Source organism: Oryx dammah, unplaced genomic scaffold, assembly GCF_014754425.2.
Source record: "Oryx dammah isolate SB20612 unplaced genomic scaffold, SCBI_Odam_1.1 HiC_scaffold_7, whole genome shotgun sequence".
Classification (NCBI taxonomy): Eukaryota; Metazoa; Chordata; class Mammalia; order Artiodactyla; family Bovidae; genus Oryx; species Oryx dammah.
The window spans coordinates 2973958-2991604 of NW_024070191.1; the positions used below are offsets into that span (position 1 = coordinate 2973958).

Below are 17647 nucleotides of genomic sequence, written 5' to 3' on the forward strand. Positions count from 1 at the left end.
ATATGTATAAAGTTACCCCTCCCCCCCCACATATATATGTATAAAGTTACCCCTCCCCCCCCACATATATATGTATAAAGTTACCCATCTGATATTTTTTAATTACATCCAAGGAACATATACAATCTAAGGGGTTAACAACACTTAGAAAAATAATTTTCTACTTGGTTTGAAATTTAACATCCTGAATACTAATAATTGTACTTAAAATTACTGCAAGAATATTAGTTTGTATGTATCCTTTACTTATGTATTGTCTTGACCAAATAAGATATAATTTGTTACAGAAATAATCAGTATCTTGTTTGTTTGTTACCAAACTTAATTTTAATCAAATAATTGACTCAACAGGGTTCTAAATAACCCCTGGGGGAAATATTGTGAAAAATCACTTAAATGGAATAAACACAAAGTCTCAGGGTGTGTGTAAACAAGGCTATAGATCTTATCTAAAATGAATTAAAGTAAGCACTGAGGTACAATGAGGTATTTATCGAAGGAAGCAGCTTGATATCTGAAATGTCCCTTAGAGCAGCCCTAGAAATGTGAAAATCAGGCAGAGACTCAGTTCTCTCTAATCTATGAATTCAGTGTTGAGATTCTGAGGGTTTGCTTTTTACCTTTGTTTTATTCAGCATGCTGGAAAGAGCTCCTGCTTCTATACCCTACTCTCCTTTCTTTAGAATCATTCTCTTCACTCCTCTCTCTCATCCTCATAAGAACAGATTGAAGAATACGCCTCAAAAACCATTAAATTATGTCAATGAAATATCTGTTCATATAAAAGTATATATTGGTGCTGGTTTAGTAATGCAGATACTAAAATTCAAATGACAGAGAAGGTTAGCATGGACCCTAAAAACGGATGATGTTCAAATTCATGAGGTGTTTCATATTTAGGTCAAATATTTGTTGTTGTTTAGTCTCTAAGTCAAGTCTGAATCTTTGTGAACCAATGTACTGCAGCACACCAGGCTTCCCTGTCCTTCACTATCTCCAGAGTTTGCTCAAACTAATGTCCATTGAGTCAGGGTTGCCATCTAACCATCTCATCCTGTCACCCCGTTCTTCTCCTGCCCTCAATCTTTGCCAGGTTCAAGGTCTTTTCCAATGGGTTGGTTCTTCACATCAGTTGGGCAAATTATTGGAGCTTGCTTCAGTATCAGCCTTTAAATGAATATTCAGGGCTGATTTCCTTTAGGATTGACTGGCTTGATCTCCTTGCTGTCCAAGGGACTCTCAACAATATTCTCCAGTATCACAATTCAAAAGCATCAATTCTTCAGCTGTCAGTCATTTCTATGGTCCAACTCTCACATCTATACATGACTATTTGGAAAAACAGCTTTGATTATATGAATCTTTGTTGGCAAATTTAGGTCTCTGCTTTTTAATATGCTATCAGGCTTGTCACAGTTTTTCTTCCAAGGAGTAAGTGTCTTTTAATTTCATGGCTGCAATCACCATCTGCAGTGATTTTGGAGCCCAAGAAAACAGTCTGTCACTATTTTCACTTTTTCCCCATTTTTGCCATGAAGTGATGGGACAGAATGTCATGATCTTAGTCTTTTGAATGTTGAGTTTTAAGCCAGCTTTTCATTCTCTTCTTTCACCTTCATCAAGAGGTTCTTTAGTTCCTCTTCACTTTCTGCCATTAGTGTGGTATCATGTGCATACCTGAGGTTGTTAGTCTTTCTCCTGGCAATCTTGATTCCAGCTTGTGATTCATCCAGCCCAGGATTTCACATGACATACACTGCATAGAAGTTAAATAAGCAGAGTGACAATGTACAGCCTTGACATACTCTTTTCCCAATTTTGAACCAGTCCATTGTTCCATGTAAGTTTTTAACTGTTGCTTCTTGACGTGCATATAAGTTCCTCAAGAGACAGGTAAGGTGGTCTGATAGGCACATCTCTTTAAGAATTTTCAACAGTTTGTTGTGATCCACACAATCAAAGCCTTTAGCACGGTCTCAATTAAGCAGAAGTAAATGTCTTTCTGGAATTCTCTTGCTTTTTCAACGATCCAATGGCTGTTGACAATTTGATTTCTGGTTCCCATTTCTATTCTAAATCCAGCTTGTACATCTTCAGGTCCTTTATTCACATACTGTTGAAACCTAGCTTGAAGGATTTTGAGCATTACATAACCAGCAAGTGAAATGAGCACAACTGTGCAATAGTTTGAACATTCTTTGCCATTGCCCTTCTTTGGGATTGGAATGAAAACTGATAATTTCTAGTCCTGTGGCCACTGCTCAGTTTCCAAACTTGCTGGTATATTGAGTCCAGCAATTTAACAGCATTATCTTTTAGGATTTGAAATAGCTCAGCTGGAATTTCATCACCTCCACTAGCTTTGTTCCTGGTAATGCTTCCTAAGGCTCACTTGACTTCACATTCCAGGATGTCTGACTCTAGGTGAGTGACTACAGCCTCCTGGTTTTCAGGGTCATTAAGACTTTTTTTGTATAGCTCTTCTGTGTAGTCTTGCTACCTCTTCTTAATCTCTTCTGCTTCTGCTAGGCCCTTGCTTTTCCTGTCCTTTATTGTGCCCCTCTTTGCATAAAATGTTCCCTTGGTGTCTCCAATATTCTTGGAGAGATCTCTAGACTTTCCCATTCTACTGTTTTCTTCTATTTCTTTGCATTTTTCACTTAAGAAGGCTCTCTTATCTCTCCTTGCTATTCCCTGGAACTCTGCCTTCAGGTGGGTGTATCTTTCCCTTTCTCCATTGCATTTTTCTTCTCTTCTTTTCTCAGCTATTTGTAAGGCCTCCTCAGACAACCACTTTGCCTTCTTGCATCTCTTTTTCTTTGGGATGATTTTGGTCACCACCTCTTTACAATGTTATGAACCTCTGTCTGTAGTTCTTCAGGCACTCTATCTACCAGATCTAAACCCTTGAATCTATTAGTCATCTCCACTGCATAATCATAAGAGATTTGATTTAGGTAATGTCTGAATGGTCTATTGGTTTTCCCTACTTTCTTCCATTTAAGCCTGAATTTTGCAATAAGGAGCTCATGATCTGAACCTGGTCAGCTCCAGGTGTTGCTTTTGCTGGAGTGTATAGAGCTTCTCCATATTCAGCTGTAAAGAACATAATCAATATGATTTCAGTATTGACCATCTGGTGATGTCCATGTGTAGAGTCTTCTCTTGTGTTGTTGGAAGAGGGTGTTTGCTATGACCAGTGGGTTCTCTTGACAAAACTCTGTTAGTCTTTGCCCTGCTTCATTTTGTACTCGAAGGCCAAATTTGCCTGTTACTCCAGGTCTCTTGAATTTCTACTTTTTTACTCCTATCCTGTATGATAAAAACAGCATATTTTTGTGGTGTTAGTTCTAGAAGATCTTGTAGGTCTTCATAGACCTGGTCCAGTTCAGTTTCTTTGGCATTGGTGGTTGGGGTACAGACTGGGGTAAAGTCCAGGATAGGACTTTACTTTCACCACCAGATGCATCCACAGCTGAGTATAGTTTCTGCTTTAGCTCAGCCTCTCCATTCTTTCTGGAGCTATTTCTCTGATCTTCCCTAGTAGCATATTGGACACCTACTGACCTGGGGGGCTCATTTCCAGTGTTATATCCTTTTTGCCTTTTCATACTGTTCATGGAATTCTCAAGGTAAGAATATTGGAGTGGTTTCCCATTTACTTCTCCAGTGGTCCATGTTTTGTCAGAACCCTCCACCATGACCTGTCCATCTTTGGTGGCCTAGCACGGTAGGGCTTGTAGCTTTATTGAGTTACATAAGGCCATGTGATCATTTTGGTTAGCTCTCTCTGATTGTGGTTTTATTCTAGACCCTATGGAATTCTACTTCGTGTTTTTTCTGTCTGCCCACTGATGGAGGAGGATGAAGCTTATACAGACTTCCTGATGGGAGGGGCTGGCCGTGGGGAAAGTTGGATCTTGCTCTGCTGGTCAGGGTTTTGCTCAATAAACCTTTTTTTTTTTTTTTTAAATAAACCTTTAATCCAATTGTCTGCTGATGGGTGGGGCTGTGTTCCTTCACTCTACAGGTTCTATGGCAGGGCTAATGGCGACATGCAAGATGGCGTGTGCCAACACACACCTCCCAGGACTGCTGTTTCTGTCCCTGCAGCAGGCCACTGCCAGCTCACACCTCCACAGGAAACTGACAAGCAGGTCTAGCTCCTTTCCTGTGGGTCCTGGTACACACATGGTTTTGTCTGTGCCCTTCAAGAGTCTCTGTTTCCCCAGTCCCGTAGAAGTTCTGTAACCAAATCTCACTGTCCTCGAAATTCAAATTCCCTGGGAGTTCCCAGTTCCTTTGCCAGATCCCCAGGTGGGAAAGTCTGGCGTGATGCCTAGACTGTTATCAAATATATTCAGCAAAAAAATAAATAAATAAGGTGCATGATCAGCAGCTTATCTATCTGTTGAGAAAATGAATGAATGTTCAGGTGAATAAATTTAGTTGAAATCCGGAGCCTCAGTTTCCTCCAGGGCAAATGGAAACAACAATGGCACCTTCCCTACATACATGACAAGTTTTCTAGGATGCCAAGCAGCTGTAGGCACAACAAGATTTCACAAAATCTCAGGTATGATATAGTTATTCCATGAAGATTACAAGGATCACCACTGACAGGAATAATCAGCTTCTAAAACTCCTAGGATTTTTATTTCATCAGAAAGAATAGTTCAAATTCTTGCAAAATTTTAATTTTATGAGTCTTTCTTTATATCTAGTATTTTCTCAAAGCATAGCAAGGTTCTGAATCTTCTAAAAGGAAAAAACCGATGCACTTACATATTTTCCTAAAATTGTATCAGGTACTTTATTTAGAAGAAATGTGTTTCAATCAGGCCAGGGCCAGGTAAAGTGCTGAAGGCCACAAAAAGTGCAGGCTCCCTGCTGTCCTTCTCTGTGCATTGCTCTTTAGTTTGTTCTCATTTCTTAGAGAGCCATGCTTGTCAGGAAAATAACTTGCTCATAAATGAACCAAAATCAATGCAATGTTGACAGTGAGCATTATTACTATTACTATTATTTTCTTTTGCATTTCAACCTAAAAGATGGCACTGGGGAAGAGAATAACTTTACAGATTTTAAACCATAGTTTCCACAAAGTAAGAGTCATGGAGAAGAGACCATTTGCTGTGTCAGTCTCTGCCCAAACATCAGCACATACACAGCTTTGTCTACTGACGTTGGGCTGTGTCTCCCACACCTCAGAAGATGGGATTTGCCATTTTAAATGCTGTGTTACAACACACGACCAGCTTGTACAGGATGTTGCATTCTGGTTTGGGGCATTTACAAAGCATTCTAACTATTTTTTTCTGGTGCTTTTGAAATCATAAATTTTTACTTTGTGTATATAAAAACAAGTTTTCAGCTTTATCTTCATTCTTTTCTTATGGCACCAATTACACCAGAAAGTTCATGATGATACATTTTTAGCTTCCCTGTGTTTTTGATGAGAATGAAACTACAATAATTCAACAATAAAAATACAATTGGTTAAGTAAAACCAGAAGAAAACAATAATACGGAAAACTTTTTTCAGTGATTTTTATTCATCCACAAGCATTGCAATCAAATATGTATTAAAAAACCTCAATCTAGAATAAATTTTACTAAGGACAAGATTTCTTACAATGTTTGTAGAAACTGACAGAAAACAGACAGAAAAGATCCTGATGTGTTCGTGTGGTTGTTGTTCAGTTTCTAAGCAAGTCTCTTTCCCCCATGGACTGCAGCATGCCAGGCTTCCCTGTCCTTCACTGTCTCCCATAGTTCACCCAGTTTATGTCCATTGAGTTGGTGATCGGCATATCTGCTATTTCTCCTGGGAATCTTGATTCCAGAAGATAAGTTCATAAAATTTACATAATGTTTATCTGTTCAGTTCAGTCACTCAGTTGTGTCAGACTCTTTGAGATGCCATGGACTGCAGCATGCCAGGCTTCCCTGTCCATCGCCAAATCCCAGAGCTTGCTCAAACTCATGTCCCTTGAGTTAGTGACAGCATCCAACCGTCTCATCCTCTGTCATCCCCACCTCCTCCTGCCTTCAATCTTTCCCAGCATCAGGGTCTTTTCCAGTGAGTCAGTTCATCACATCAGGTGACCAAAGATTTGGAGCTTCAGCTTCAGTACCAGTCCTTCCAATGAACATTCAAAACTGATTTCCTTTAGGATTGACTGGTTTGATCTCCTTGCAGTCCAAGGGACTCTCAAGAATCTTCTCCCCAGAACCAGAATTCAAAAGCATCAATTCTTTGGCACTTAGCTTTCTTTATGGTCCAACTCTCACATCCACATATGACTACTGCAAAAACCATAACTTTGACTATATGGACCTTTATCAGTAAAGTAATATTTCTGCTTTTTAATATGCTATCTAGGTTCATCATAGCTTTTCTTCCAAGGAGCAAGTGTCTTTTAATTTCATGGCTACAGTCACCATCTGTAGTGATTTTGGAGATGAAGAAAATAAAGTCTATCACTGTTTCTACTTTTCCCCCATCTATTTGCCATAAACTGATGGGACTAGAATTTCAAACCAGCTTTTTCACTCTCCTATTTCACCTTCATCAATAAACTCTTTAGTTTCTCTTCACTTTCTGCCATAGGCATGGTGTCATCTGCATATCTGAGGTTATTGATATTTCTCCCTTCAGTCTTGATTCCAGCTTCTGCTTCATCCAGTCCGGCATTTCATATGATGTATTCAGGAACTCTTGCTTTTTCAGTGATCCAGCGGATGTTGTCAACTTGATCTGTGGTTCCTCTAACTTTTCTAAATCCAGCTTGAACAGTTGGAAGTTATGGTTCATGTACTGTTGAAGCCTAGCTGGGAGAATTTTGAGCATTACTTTACTAGCATGTGAGATTAGTGAAATTGTGTGGTAGTTTGAACATTCTTTGTCATTGCCTTTCTTTGGGATTGAAATGAAAACGGACCTTTCCCAATCCCATGGTCACTGCTGAGTTTTCCACATTTGCTGGGATACTGAGTACCAGCACTTTCACAGTATCATCTTTTAGTATTTGAAATAGGTCAACTGGAATTTCATCACTTCCACTAGCTTTGTTTGTAGTGATACTTCCTAAGGTCCACTTGACTTTGCACTCCAGGACGTCTGGCTCTAGGTGTGTGATCACACCATCATGGTTATCTGGGCCATTAAGAAATTTTTTGTATAGGTCTACTGTGTATTCCTGCCACCTCTTCTTAATATCTTCTGCTTCTGTTGGTTCCATATCATTCCTATCTTTTATTGTGCCCATCTTTGCAAGGAGTGTTCCCTTGGTATCTCTAATTTTCTTGGAGAGGTCTCTAATTTTCCCCATTCTACTGTTTCCCTCTATTTCTTTGCATTGATCATGTAGGAAGGCTTTCTTATCTCTGCTGGCTATTCTTTGGAACTCTGCATTCAGGTGGATATATTTTTCCTTTTCTTCTTTGCCTTTCACTTCTCTTCTTTTCTCAACTATTCGTGAGGCCTCCTCAGACAACCATTTTGCCTTTTTGCATTTCTTTTTCTTGGGGATGGCTTTGATCACTGCCTCCTGTACAATGTTACATAGTTGTAACTTTGTACAAACTGTCATTGTAACTCTGTCCATAGTTCTTCAGGCAGTCTATCTGCCTGACTTTGAATAACTGTTATTGTACTTTGTACAACTGTCTTTGTACAAAGACAGCTTTGTACAACAACAGCTTTGTACAACTTTGTTGTACTTTGCACAACTTCGTGGTACTTTTGTACACCTTTGTACAGTTGTACTTTTTACAGCTTTATACAACTGTCATTCTACAGTTTGTAACTTTGTTACAACTGTTATTGTAACTCTGTCCATAGTTCTACATAGCGTACAACTGTGTTTCTACAATAACTTTTAGTCATTGTAACTCTGTGACTGTACCTTTGTAGAACTGTCATTGTACTTTGTACATCTGTCTTTGTACATCTGTGTACAGTTGTACTTTGTACAATTTTGTACTACTGGCATTGTACAGTTTATTGTAACTCTCTCCATTGTTCTTTAGGCAGTCTATCAAATCTAATCCCTTGGATCTATTTGACACTTCCACTCTATAATCATAAGGGATTTGATTTAGGTTATACCTGAATGGTCTAATGGTTTTCCCTACTTTCTTCAGTTCAAGTGAATTTTGCAATAAGGAATTCATGATCTGAGTCACAGGCAGCTCCTGGTCTTGTTTTTGCTGACTCTATAGAGCTTCTTTATCTTTGGCTACAAAGATTATAATCAATACGATTTCAGTATTGACCATCTGATGATGTCCATGTGTACAGTCATCTCTTGTGTTTTTGGAAGAGGATGTTTGCTATGACCAGTGTGTTCTCTTGGCAAAACTCTGTTAGCCTTTGCCCTGCTTCATTTTGTACCCCAAGGCAAAATGTGCCTGTTATTTACTCTAGGTATCTCTTGACTTCCTACTTTTTCCATCTAGTGCCCTGTGATTAAAAGGGCATCTTTTTTGGTGTTAGTTCTAGAAGGTCTTGAAGCTCTTCATACTGTTCAACTTCTGCTTCTTAGTGGTTGGGGCATAGTCTTGGATTACTGTGATATTGAATGGTTTGCCTTGGAAACGAACTGAGATCATTCTGTCTTTTTTAGATTGCACTCAAGTACTGCATTTCATACTCTTTTGTTGACCCTGATGGCTACTCTATTTCATCTAAGGGATTCTTGCCCACAGTCTTAGATATAACAGTTATCTAAATTAAATTAGCTCATTCCGGTCCATTTTAGTTCACTGATTGCTAAAATGTCAGTGTTCACTCTTGCCCTCTCCTGTTTGACCATTTCCATTTTACCTTGATTCATGGGCCTAATATTCCAGGTTCCTAAGCAATATTGTTCTTTACAGCATTGGATTTCCATCATCAGTCACGTCCACGACTTGGAGTTGTTTTGCTTTGGTTCAGTCTCTTTGCTTTTTCTGGAGCTATTTTTCCACTCTTCTGTAGTAGCATCTTGGGCGCCCACCGACCTGGGGAGTCCATCTTTCAGTGTCATATTCTTTTGCCTTTTCACGGTGTTCATGGGCTTCTCCAGGCAAGAATACTGAAGAGGTCTGCCGAAACCCAAACTTTATCTATCAGTTAAAGGATCTCAAACCATACCTCAAGAATACAGGGAGAATCTTAAGATCTTCCTAATAACTCTTGCCCTCAAGGGCTGGCAAATAATTATCTTCTTCTCTTTAAATTATAGCATGTGTCAGCATTTAGAATATGCCCTTACATTCTGGTTACCATATCTCTGAAAGAGTGTGAAAAATTGAATGTGAGAAACCAATGCTAAATACTCAGGAAAGTTGCAAGCTGACTGCTAAAAATAATCAATATTAGTGATTAAATTATGTAAACTTAAAATAAAAGCAATTATATTAAAAATAGAGGTAATAACTACTCAGATCTCATACATTCCTAATTATTTTACTGTATTTGGCATTCTTCTGCACTCCTGAAGTATTGCCTGGTGGAAATATTACAAAAGAGAGCACTAATGCCCATCTCTTCCCAATGTCATATCCAGTGACTCTATGTGGATAGCTAGGCATTGGTCAGCGTGGAAGAGTTTAGACCAAGCAGATTAGAGAATGCTATAAATTAAGCTCTTCTACCCAACTGGCTATTAACCGTTTACCAGCATACAACTGAGTTTAAGAGAACTAAAGAAAACACCCACTCCATTTCCAGAATCAGTTCCATAGTTTTCACTTTCAAGACTTTACCAGCCACTCCACTCCAAGGAAAGTCAATTATTTTTTCTCTTTTTTATGCAGATAAATATCCTTTATCTTTATCCTTTTGTAGATAATGCAAAACTTGTATTTCAATTAAATTCTCTACTTCAGAACAACTTTGATTTACCCATCCCATCTTTTTCTTCTATTATCAAATATCTTCCCCTAAAGGAACACTCTTTCCTGGATGGAAGAAGATGGGAATGAGTTTGAGGAGCAGGGAAGCTGCATCGATATACCAGGTTTCTGGGCACACACCTCTCTTTAAAGCATGGTTAATAATGGTAATCCCTGGGATGTGGACCCAGACAGGCATGGATCAGCAGAGACAGAGCTCTTTCATTTCGTTCTTTTACTGAGTCTCACAAAGTCACAAGTGAGCTGTTTATTCTGGGCACTGCATCACTACTGCTTCTTTTCTAAAGCAATTGCATGTAATGGTGTGAAACTATCTGCCTGAAGGGAACTGAAAATTCTAACACCACCTCTTCCATGAGTACTCATATGTAAGTCTCAGTGTTCTTCCAGATCGGGGGGCATTTGAGCACTGTGTCAAAGGATTGAAAGAAAGATTAAATATTTTAAAGCATTTTGTTTATATCAATTTTGTGCTTTGTCTTTCTTCTACTTAGAATGTTTTTATACTCTCTTACTCTAATATATATATATATATATATATATATATATATATATATATATATAATTATTTTGTGAGATTGTCATCATTTTTCCTCGAGATTATTGAGCAAGAAGGCTGATAAATTACCAAAAAATACATAACACATAAATTACATTCAAAGCCAGGACTTCAGACTTCCAATTCATTGTTTGTTTGTTTTTCCTCAAATAAATTATATCTGCTTTACTTAGCTGGATATCAAAATATTTTGCCCCAAATCTTAATATGTACAGGATATTCATTGAATTTAAGCTGAAGAGGAACTAAAAAAGCCTCATGATGAAAGTGAAAGAGGAGAGTGAAAAAGTTGGCTTAAAGCTCAACATTCAGAAAATGAAGATCATGGCATCTGGTCCCATCATTTCATGGGAAACAGATGGGGAAAGAGTGGAAACAGCGGAAACAGCATCAGACTTTATTTTTGATGGCTCCAAAATCACTGCAGATGGTGACTGCAGCCATGAAATTAAAAGATGCTTACTCCTTGGAAGAAAAGTTATGACCAACCTAGAGAGCATATTCAAAAGCAGAGACATTACTTTGCCAACTAAGGTCCGTCTAGTCAAGGCTATGGTTTTCCCAGTGGTCATGTATGGATGTGAGAGTTGGACTGTGAAGAAGGCTGAGTGCCGAAGATTTGATGCTTTTGAACTGTGGTGTTGAAGGAGACTCTTGAGAGTCCCTTGGACTGCAAGGAGATCCAACCAGTCCATTCTGAAGGAGATCAGCCCTGGGATTTCTTTGGAAGGAATGATGCTGAAGCCGAAACTCCAATACTTTGGCCACCTCATGCAGAGTTGACTCATTGGAAAAGACTTTGAGCTGGGAGGAATTGGGGGCAGGAGAAGGGGACGACAGAGGATGAGATGGTTGGATGGCATCAGTGACTCAATGGAAGTGAATCTGAGTGAACTCCGGGAGTTGGTGATGGACAGGGAGGCCTGGCGTGCTGTGATTCATGGGGTCACAGAGTTGGACACGACTGAGCGACTGAACTGAACTGAACTAAGCTAGAAGTTTGCTTCATTTTATTTGATACTATTTATTGAGTTAATATGTGACAGATAGTACTAGGATACTGTGTTTTAGAAAATTTAGAAAAATGTAAAGTTTGGTTTCACATGATTGAAAACCATGGTCTAATCTCATGTGAACATGCTTGAAATAATAGTCTAAAGTTTATTCTATTTTAGTTTAATGATGACTTAATCTAAATATAGAAACAAACAACTTTAAAATTATATATTTTCTTAATGACTCTTTCATACTTATTCGTATCTAAATGCACATTTTGGAGTTTTCCCTTTCTTGGCAAATGATGTGCATATATTCTATCCTCTTACTTGCCATCCAAAATCAGACTGCACTATCTTATTCCTATGTTTTGATCTCTTTCAAGTCCAGTTTTGGATAATGGCACAGATGGTAGAGTCATACATTAGTGCAGCTAAGCAGAGCCACCCTCATTCTGAATTACACAGATCATATTTCATGCTGACTCTAGGATTTCCATCAAAACATTTATTACATTCACTATTTCTATATACTTTAAGCAGTTTCAGATTCTTTATTTGGATTCAAAGCAAGGGAGAGAAGAACTCAGCCAAATTTTATCCTTAAACTACCTTTGGAATAAAGTGCAATAAGCTAGTTCATTTTTGGAACTAACATTTCTAGATTCAGGCAGACTTCACTTAAAAGGATCAACATATGGTGAGCATGTAAACTGATGCAGCTGCCACAGAAAAATCTGTATGGAGGTTCCTCAAAAATATAAAAATAGAACCACATGATCCAGCAGTCCCAATTCTGGGTGCACATCCCAAGGAAGTGAACTCATGTAAATCTGCACCACCGTGCTCACTGCAGCATTATTCATAATGACCAAGACGTGGAAATGAATGTATAAAGAAAAAAAAAAGTGAGGGTACAATGTGCATGGGGACTGAGTCTAATAACAATGTATATTTGAAAGTTGTCGAGAAAGTGAAAGTGAAAAATGAAGTCGCTCAGTCATGTCCGACTCTCTGTGACCCGGTGGACTGTAGCCCACTAGGCTCCTCCGTCCGTGGATTTCCCAGGCAAGAATACTCGAGTGGGTTGACATTTCCTTCTCCAGTGGATCTTCCTGACCCAGGGATCAAACCCAGGTCTCCCACACTGCAGGCAGACGCTTTAACCTCTGAGCTACCAGGGAAGCCCAAAGGAGATCTCCAAAATTTTCACCACAAAAATAACAGTAAGTGTATGAAGTGATAGGGTTGACAAAACATGGTCCACTGTATAAAGGAAAGGGAAACCACTCCAGTGTTCTTGCCAGGAGAATCCCATGAACAGAGTGTAAGGCAAAAAGATGATACTGGAAGATGAACCCCCCAGGTCAGAAGGTGTCCAATGGGGAAAGAGTGAGAGTAATTACTAATAGCTTTAGAAAGAATGAAGTGTCTGGGCTGAAGCTGAAATGACTCTCAATTGTGGATGTGTCTTGTGGTGAAAGTAAACTCCGGTGCTATAAAGAACAATATTGCCGAGGAACCTAGAATGCGAGGTCCATGAATCAAGGTAAATTGCACGTGGTCAGGCAGGAGATGGCAAGAGTGAACATCGACATCTTAGCAATCAGTGAACTAAATGAAACAGATTTAATTTAGATGACTATTATATCTACTACTGTGGGCCAGGATCCCTTAAAAGACCTGGAGTAGGCCTCATAGTCAACAAGAGTATGAAATGAAGTACTTGAGTGCAATCTCCAACAGATTGATCTCAGTTCATTTCCAAGGCAAACCATTCAATAGCACAGTAATCTGAGTCTATGCTCCAACCACTGATGCCAAAGAAGCTGAAGCAGACCGGCTCTATGAAGACCTATAAGACCTTCTAAAATTAACACCACAAATGATGTCTTTTTCAACATAGGGGATGGGAAGACAAAAGCAGGAAACCAAGAGACACCTGGAGTTAACAGGCAAGTTTGGCCTTGGAGTGTAAAATAAAGCAGGGCAAAGGCTAACAGAGTTTTGTCAAGAGAACTCACTGATCATAAAAAACACCCTTTTCCAACAACACAAGAGACAACTCTATACATGGACATCACCAGATGGTAAATACCAAAATAAGATTGATTATATTCTTTGAGCTGAAGATGGAGAAGCTCTATATAGTCAGCAAAAACAAGACCAAGAGCTGACTGTGGCTCAGATCATGAGCTCCTCGTGGCAAAATTCAGGCTTAAATTGAGTACAGTGTTGGAAAATAGTTGACCATTCAGGTATGAGCTAAATCAAATCCCTTCTGACTATGCGGTGTAGGTGACAAATATATTCAAGGGATTAGAGCTGGTAGACAGAATGTCTGAAAAACTATGGATGGAGATTCTTAACACTGCACAGGAGGTGGTGACCAAAACCATCCCCCAGAAAAAGAAATATAAGAAGGCAACATGGTTATCTAAGGAGGCTTTACAAATAACTGAGAAAAGAAAAGAAGTGAAAAGCAAGGGGAAATGGGAAATATATACCCAACTGAAGAAAGATTTCCAGAGAATAACAAGGAGAGAAAAGAAAACCTTCTTCAATGAACAATGCAAAGAAATAGAGGAATACAATAGAACGAGAAAGACTAGAAATATCTTCAAGAAAATTAGAGATACCAAGGGAAAATTTCCTGCAAAGATGTGCATGATAAAGGGCAGAAATAGGAGCTAACAGAGGCAGAAGAGATTAAGAAGAGGTGGCAAGAATACACAGAAGAACTGTACAAAAAGAGTCTTAATGATAGTGATAACCATAATGGTGTGGTCATGTAGAGCAAGATATCCTGGAGTGTGAAGTCAAGTGGGCCTTAAGAAGCATTACTACAAACAAAGCTAGTGGAGGTAAGGAAATTCTAGCTGAACTATTTAAAATCCTAAAAGATGATATTATTAAAGTGTTGTATTCAATATATCAGCAAATTTGGAAAACTCAGCAGTGGACACAGGACTGGAAAAAGATCAGTTTTCATTCCAATCCCAAAGAAGGAAGTGCCAAAGAATGCTCAAGCTACTGCACAATTGTACTCATGCAAGAAAGGTAATACTCAAAACACTACAAGCTAGGCTCTAACAGTACATGAACCAAGGACCTCCAGATGCACAGAGGAACCAGAAATCAAATTGCTGACATTCACTGGATAAAAGAGAAAGTGTAGGGGGCCAGCGTGAGGAACTCCACCCATGGCAAAGGTCATGAGGAAGGAGGCTTGGCATACGCAAAGGCATGATCAAGCCTCAGGAAACCCCCTGTTCCCGAGCATCTACCCCAAAACCAGAGTCTGTTTTATGCTCTCCCTCATAACCGTTTCTCTCGGAGAAGGAGTAAACGTGCAGCTCCAAGGCAATAAAAATTCTTGGGCGTGACAAGAGTGTTTCAGCTTATGGACTCCTCTGAAGGTTATCTAGCCCGCCTGTATAGGTTCGTCTGGCCACATGTGATTGTTTACAGCCTCCCAACCTGAGAGGCACGAGGTGTTTTAGACTTACTAAAGGCAAATTCTTTTGGGGAGTTGGAAATTATTAGTATAGTGGGTTGGTCAGGAATTATATTGGTGAAGGGTTTTTCATTTGTTGTGTCAATAATTGCTGCTAATTCCCTCCCTGGGTGGGACAAGGATGTCTCAGGTCAAACCTCTCTGCTGACAGGCTAGCTTGTGTGACAGGATTATCCATACTCCTGCCACTAGCACATGATTGTTTACTACCTCTCAACCATAAACAGCACAGAGAGTTTTGGAGTATTTTGAGAGTCTTAATTAGCATAGGGCTTTTCTCATTGTTGAGTCAACGATTGCCGCCAGGCCTCCATATCCTTAGGCACCTGGGAATATATTAATCAATGTATTTGGAATATAGAAAAGGAAATATAGTAGTTTTTGATGTTAGCAATACTAGACTTTTTGAGTTAATGAATTTTCTCTTTTGTAATAGATCACTGTACTTTGTTATAAATCATTGTGTCCTTGCTATGTAAAAATGTAACTTTATCACTATCTTAAGACTAAATAGAGATGTTGTGGGGAGGGGGGGGGGTTCATGTTTGGGAACGCATGTACACCCGTGGTGGATCCATGTCAATGTATGGCAAAACCAATACAGAATTGTAAAGTAAAATAAAAAATAAAAAAAAAGCAGAAAAAAAAAAAAGACTAAATAGATCTTAAGGGGAGCATTGGTGAAAGGATTTTCATTTGTTGGGCTGATATTTGCTGCTAAATCTCCATGTTCCCTGCCCTTATAACGAATATAACTAACATATAGGAGAAATAAGTAGTAACCTTTAAGCATGTAGGAGAAATAAGTATTAACCTTTAAGATTGATCATGTTAACCTTGGGTTAAATAAATTCCTTTCTTGATTGTAACTCACTACACCCTCACCCTATAGGAATGTAACTTTATTTGGAGGGTAGTACCTGGTTTAAGAAAAAACATCCTTGGAAGAAATACGTTTTTTGGTTATCAGAAAGAAAGGATCATAAAATGTCAGCAGGTCTCACACATGGCCAGAAGATGATGTAATATCCCTAAGACCTTTTTTTAATACATTTATGTGAAGCACCTGAATTTGATAAAGGTTAGGACTGCTGACCCCCGCGTGACTCTCTATTCATCCCTATGTGTAACAAAAGGTATATAAGCAAACCCAAAAAATAAAGAAATCGGATCAGTTTCCGGAAAGACTGATTCCCCCATGTCGCTTCTTTCTTGCTCGCATTTCTCTAGCTGAATTCCCATCTAGATTCAGCCTCCTTTTCTCCACTAATTCTCCTACTACACTATCCATTTCTAATCTCTCTATATATCTGTGATTAAATATGTGTTTTTCCAAGGACACTGATGCTGTCCCCACCTTCGAATTCCCTGGATCCACCGGGGCTGGACCCCAGCAAGAAAGCTAGGGAATTCCAGAAAAAACATCTATTTGTGCTTCATCAACTCCATTAAAGCCTCTGACTGTGTGGATCACAACAAACTGTGGAAAAGTCTTAAAGAGATGGGAATACCAGACTACCTTACTTGCCTCCTGAGAAACCTATGCAGATTAAGAAGCAACAGTTAGGACCTCACCTGGAACAATGGACTGGCTCAAAACTGGGAAAGGAATTCATCAAGGCTGTATATTATGACCCTGCTTATTTAACTTATATGCAGAGTACATCATGAGGAATGCCAGGCTGGATATATCATAAACTGGAATCGCGATTTCCAGGAGAAATATCAGCAACGTCAAATATACAGATGATACCATCCTAATGGCAGAAAACAAGGAGGAACTAAAGAGCCTCTTGATGAAAGTGAAGGAGGAGAGTGAAAAAGCTGGCCTAAAACTCAACATTCAAAAAAACTAACTTCATGGCATCCAGTCCTATCACTTCATGGCAAATATAAGGGGAAAAGTAGAAGAGTGACAGGTTTTATTTTCTTGGGCTACAAAATCACTATGGACAGTGACTGCAGGCATGAAATTAAAAAGGCGCTTTCTTCTTGGAAGGAAAGCTATGACAAACCTAGACAGCATATTAAGAAAAAGACATTATTTTGCCAGCAAAAGTCTGTATAGTCAAAGCTATGTTTTTTCCAGTAGTCATGTGAGGTTGTGGGCGTTGGACCATAAAAAGGCTGAGTGCCAAAAAACTGATGCTTTCGAGCTGTGGTGCTGGATAAGACTTTTGAGAGTATCTTGGGCTACAAGGAGATCAAACCAGTCATTCCTTATGAGAATAAACCCTGAATATTCAGTGGAAGGACTGAAGCCCGATACTTGACCATCTGATGCCAAGAGCCAACTCTTTGGAAAAGACCCTGACACTGGAAAGGACTGAAGGTAGAAGAAGGGGGTGACAGAGGATGAGATGGTTGGATGGCATCACCAACTCAGTGGGCTGAATTTGAGCAAACTCTGGGAGACAGTGCAGGACAGAGGAGCCTGGCGTGCTGCAGTCTGCAGGGTCACAAAGAGTTGGAAGTGGCTTAGCGAATGAACAACCATACGGATGTGTTAACTAACATTATACTGGTAATCATTTTGCAAAATACACCTACATCAAATCACTGTCTCGTATTTGTACATCGTCATATGTCAATTACATCTGACTAAATATGGAAAGAAAGAAGGACCAACATAAATCAAGCCTGCTTTCTGAAGCAAAAATAAGAGATCTATTC

The 17647-nt window shown here is 39.1% G+C and overlaps 1 protein-coding gene and 1 non-coding gene across 2 annotated transcripts in view; one reads left to right on the forward strand and one right to left on the reverse strand.

Moving 5' to 3' along the window:
• Positions 1-17647, reverse strand: part of CSMD1 (CUB and Sushi multiple domains 1) — a 2078553-nt gene that overhangs the window by 665082 nt on the left and 1395824 nt on the right. The window lies entirely within an intron of this gene.
• On the forward strand, positions 799-900 carry LOC120865916. Its single transcript, XR_005721558.1, has one exon. It is a non-coding gene; the product is annotated as a U6 spliceosomal RNA (small nuclear RNA).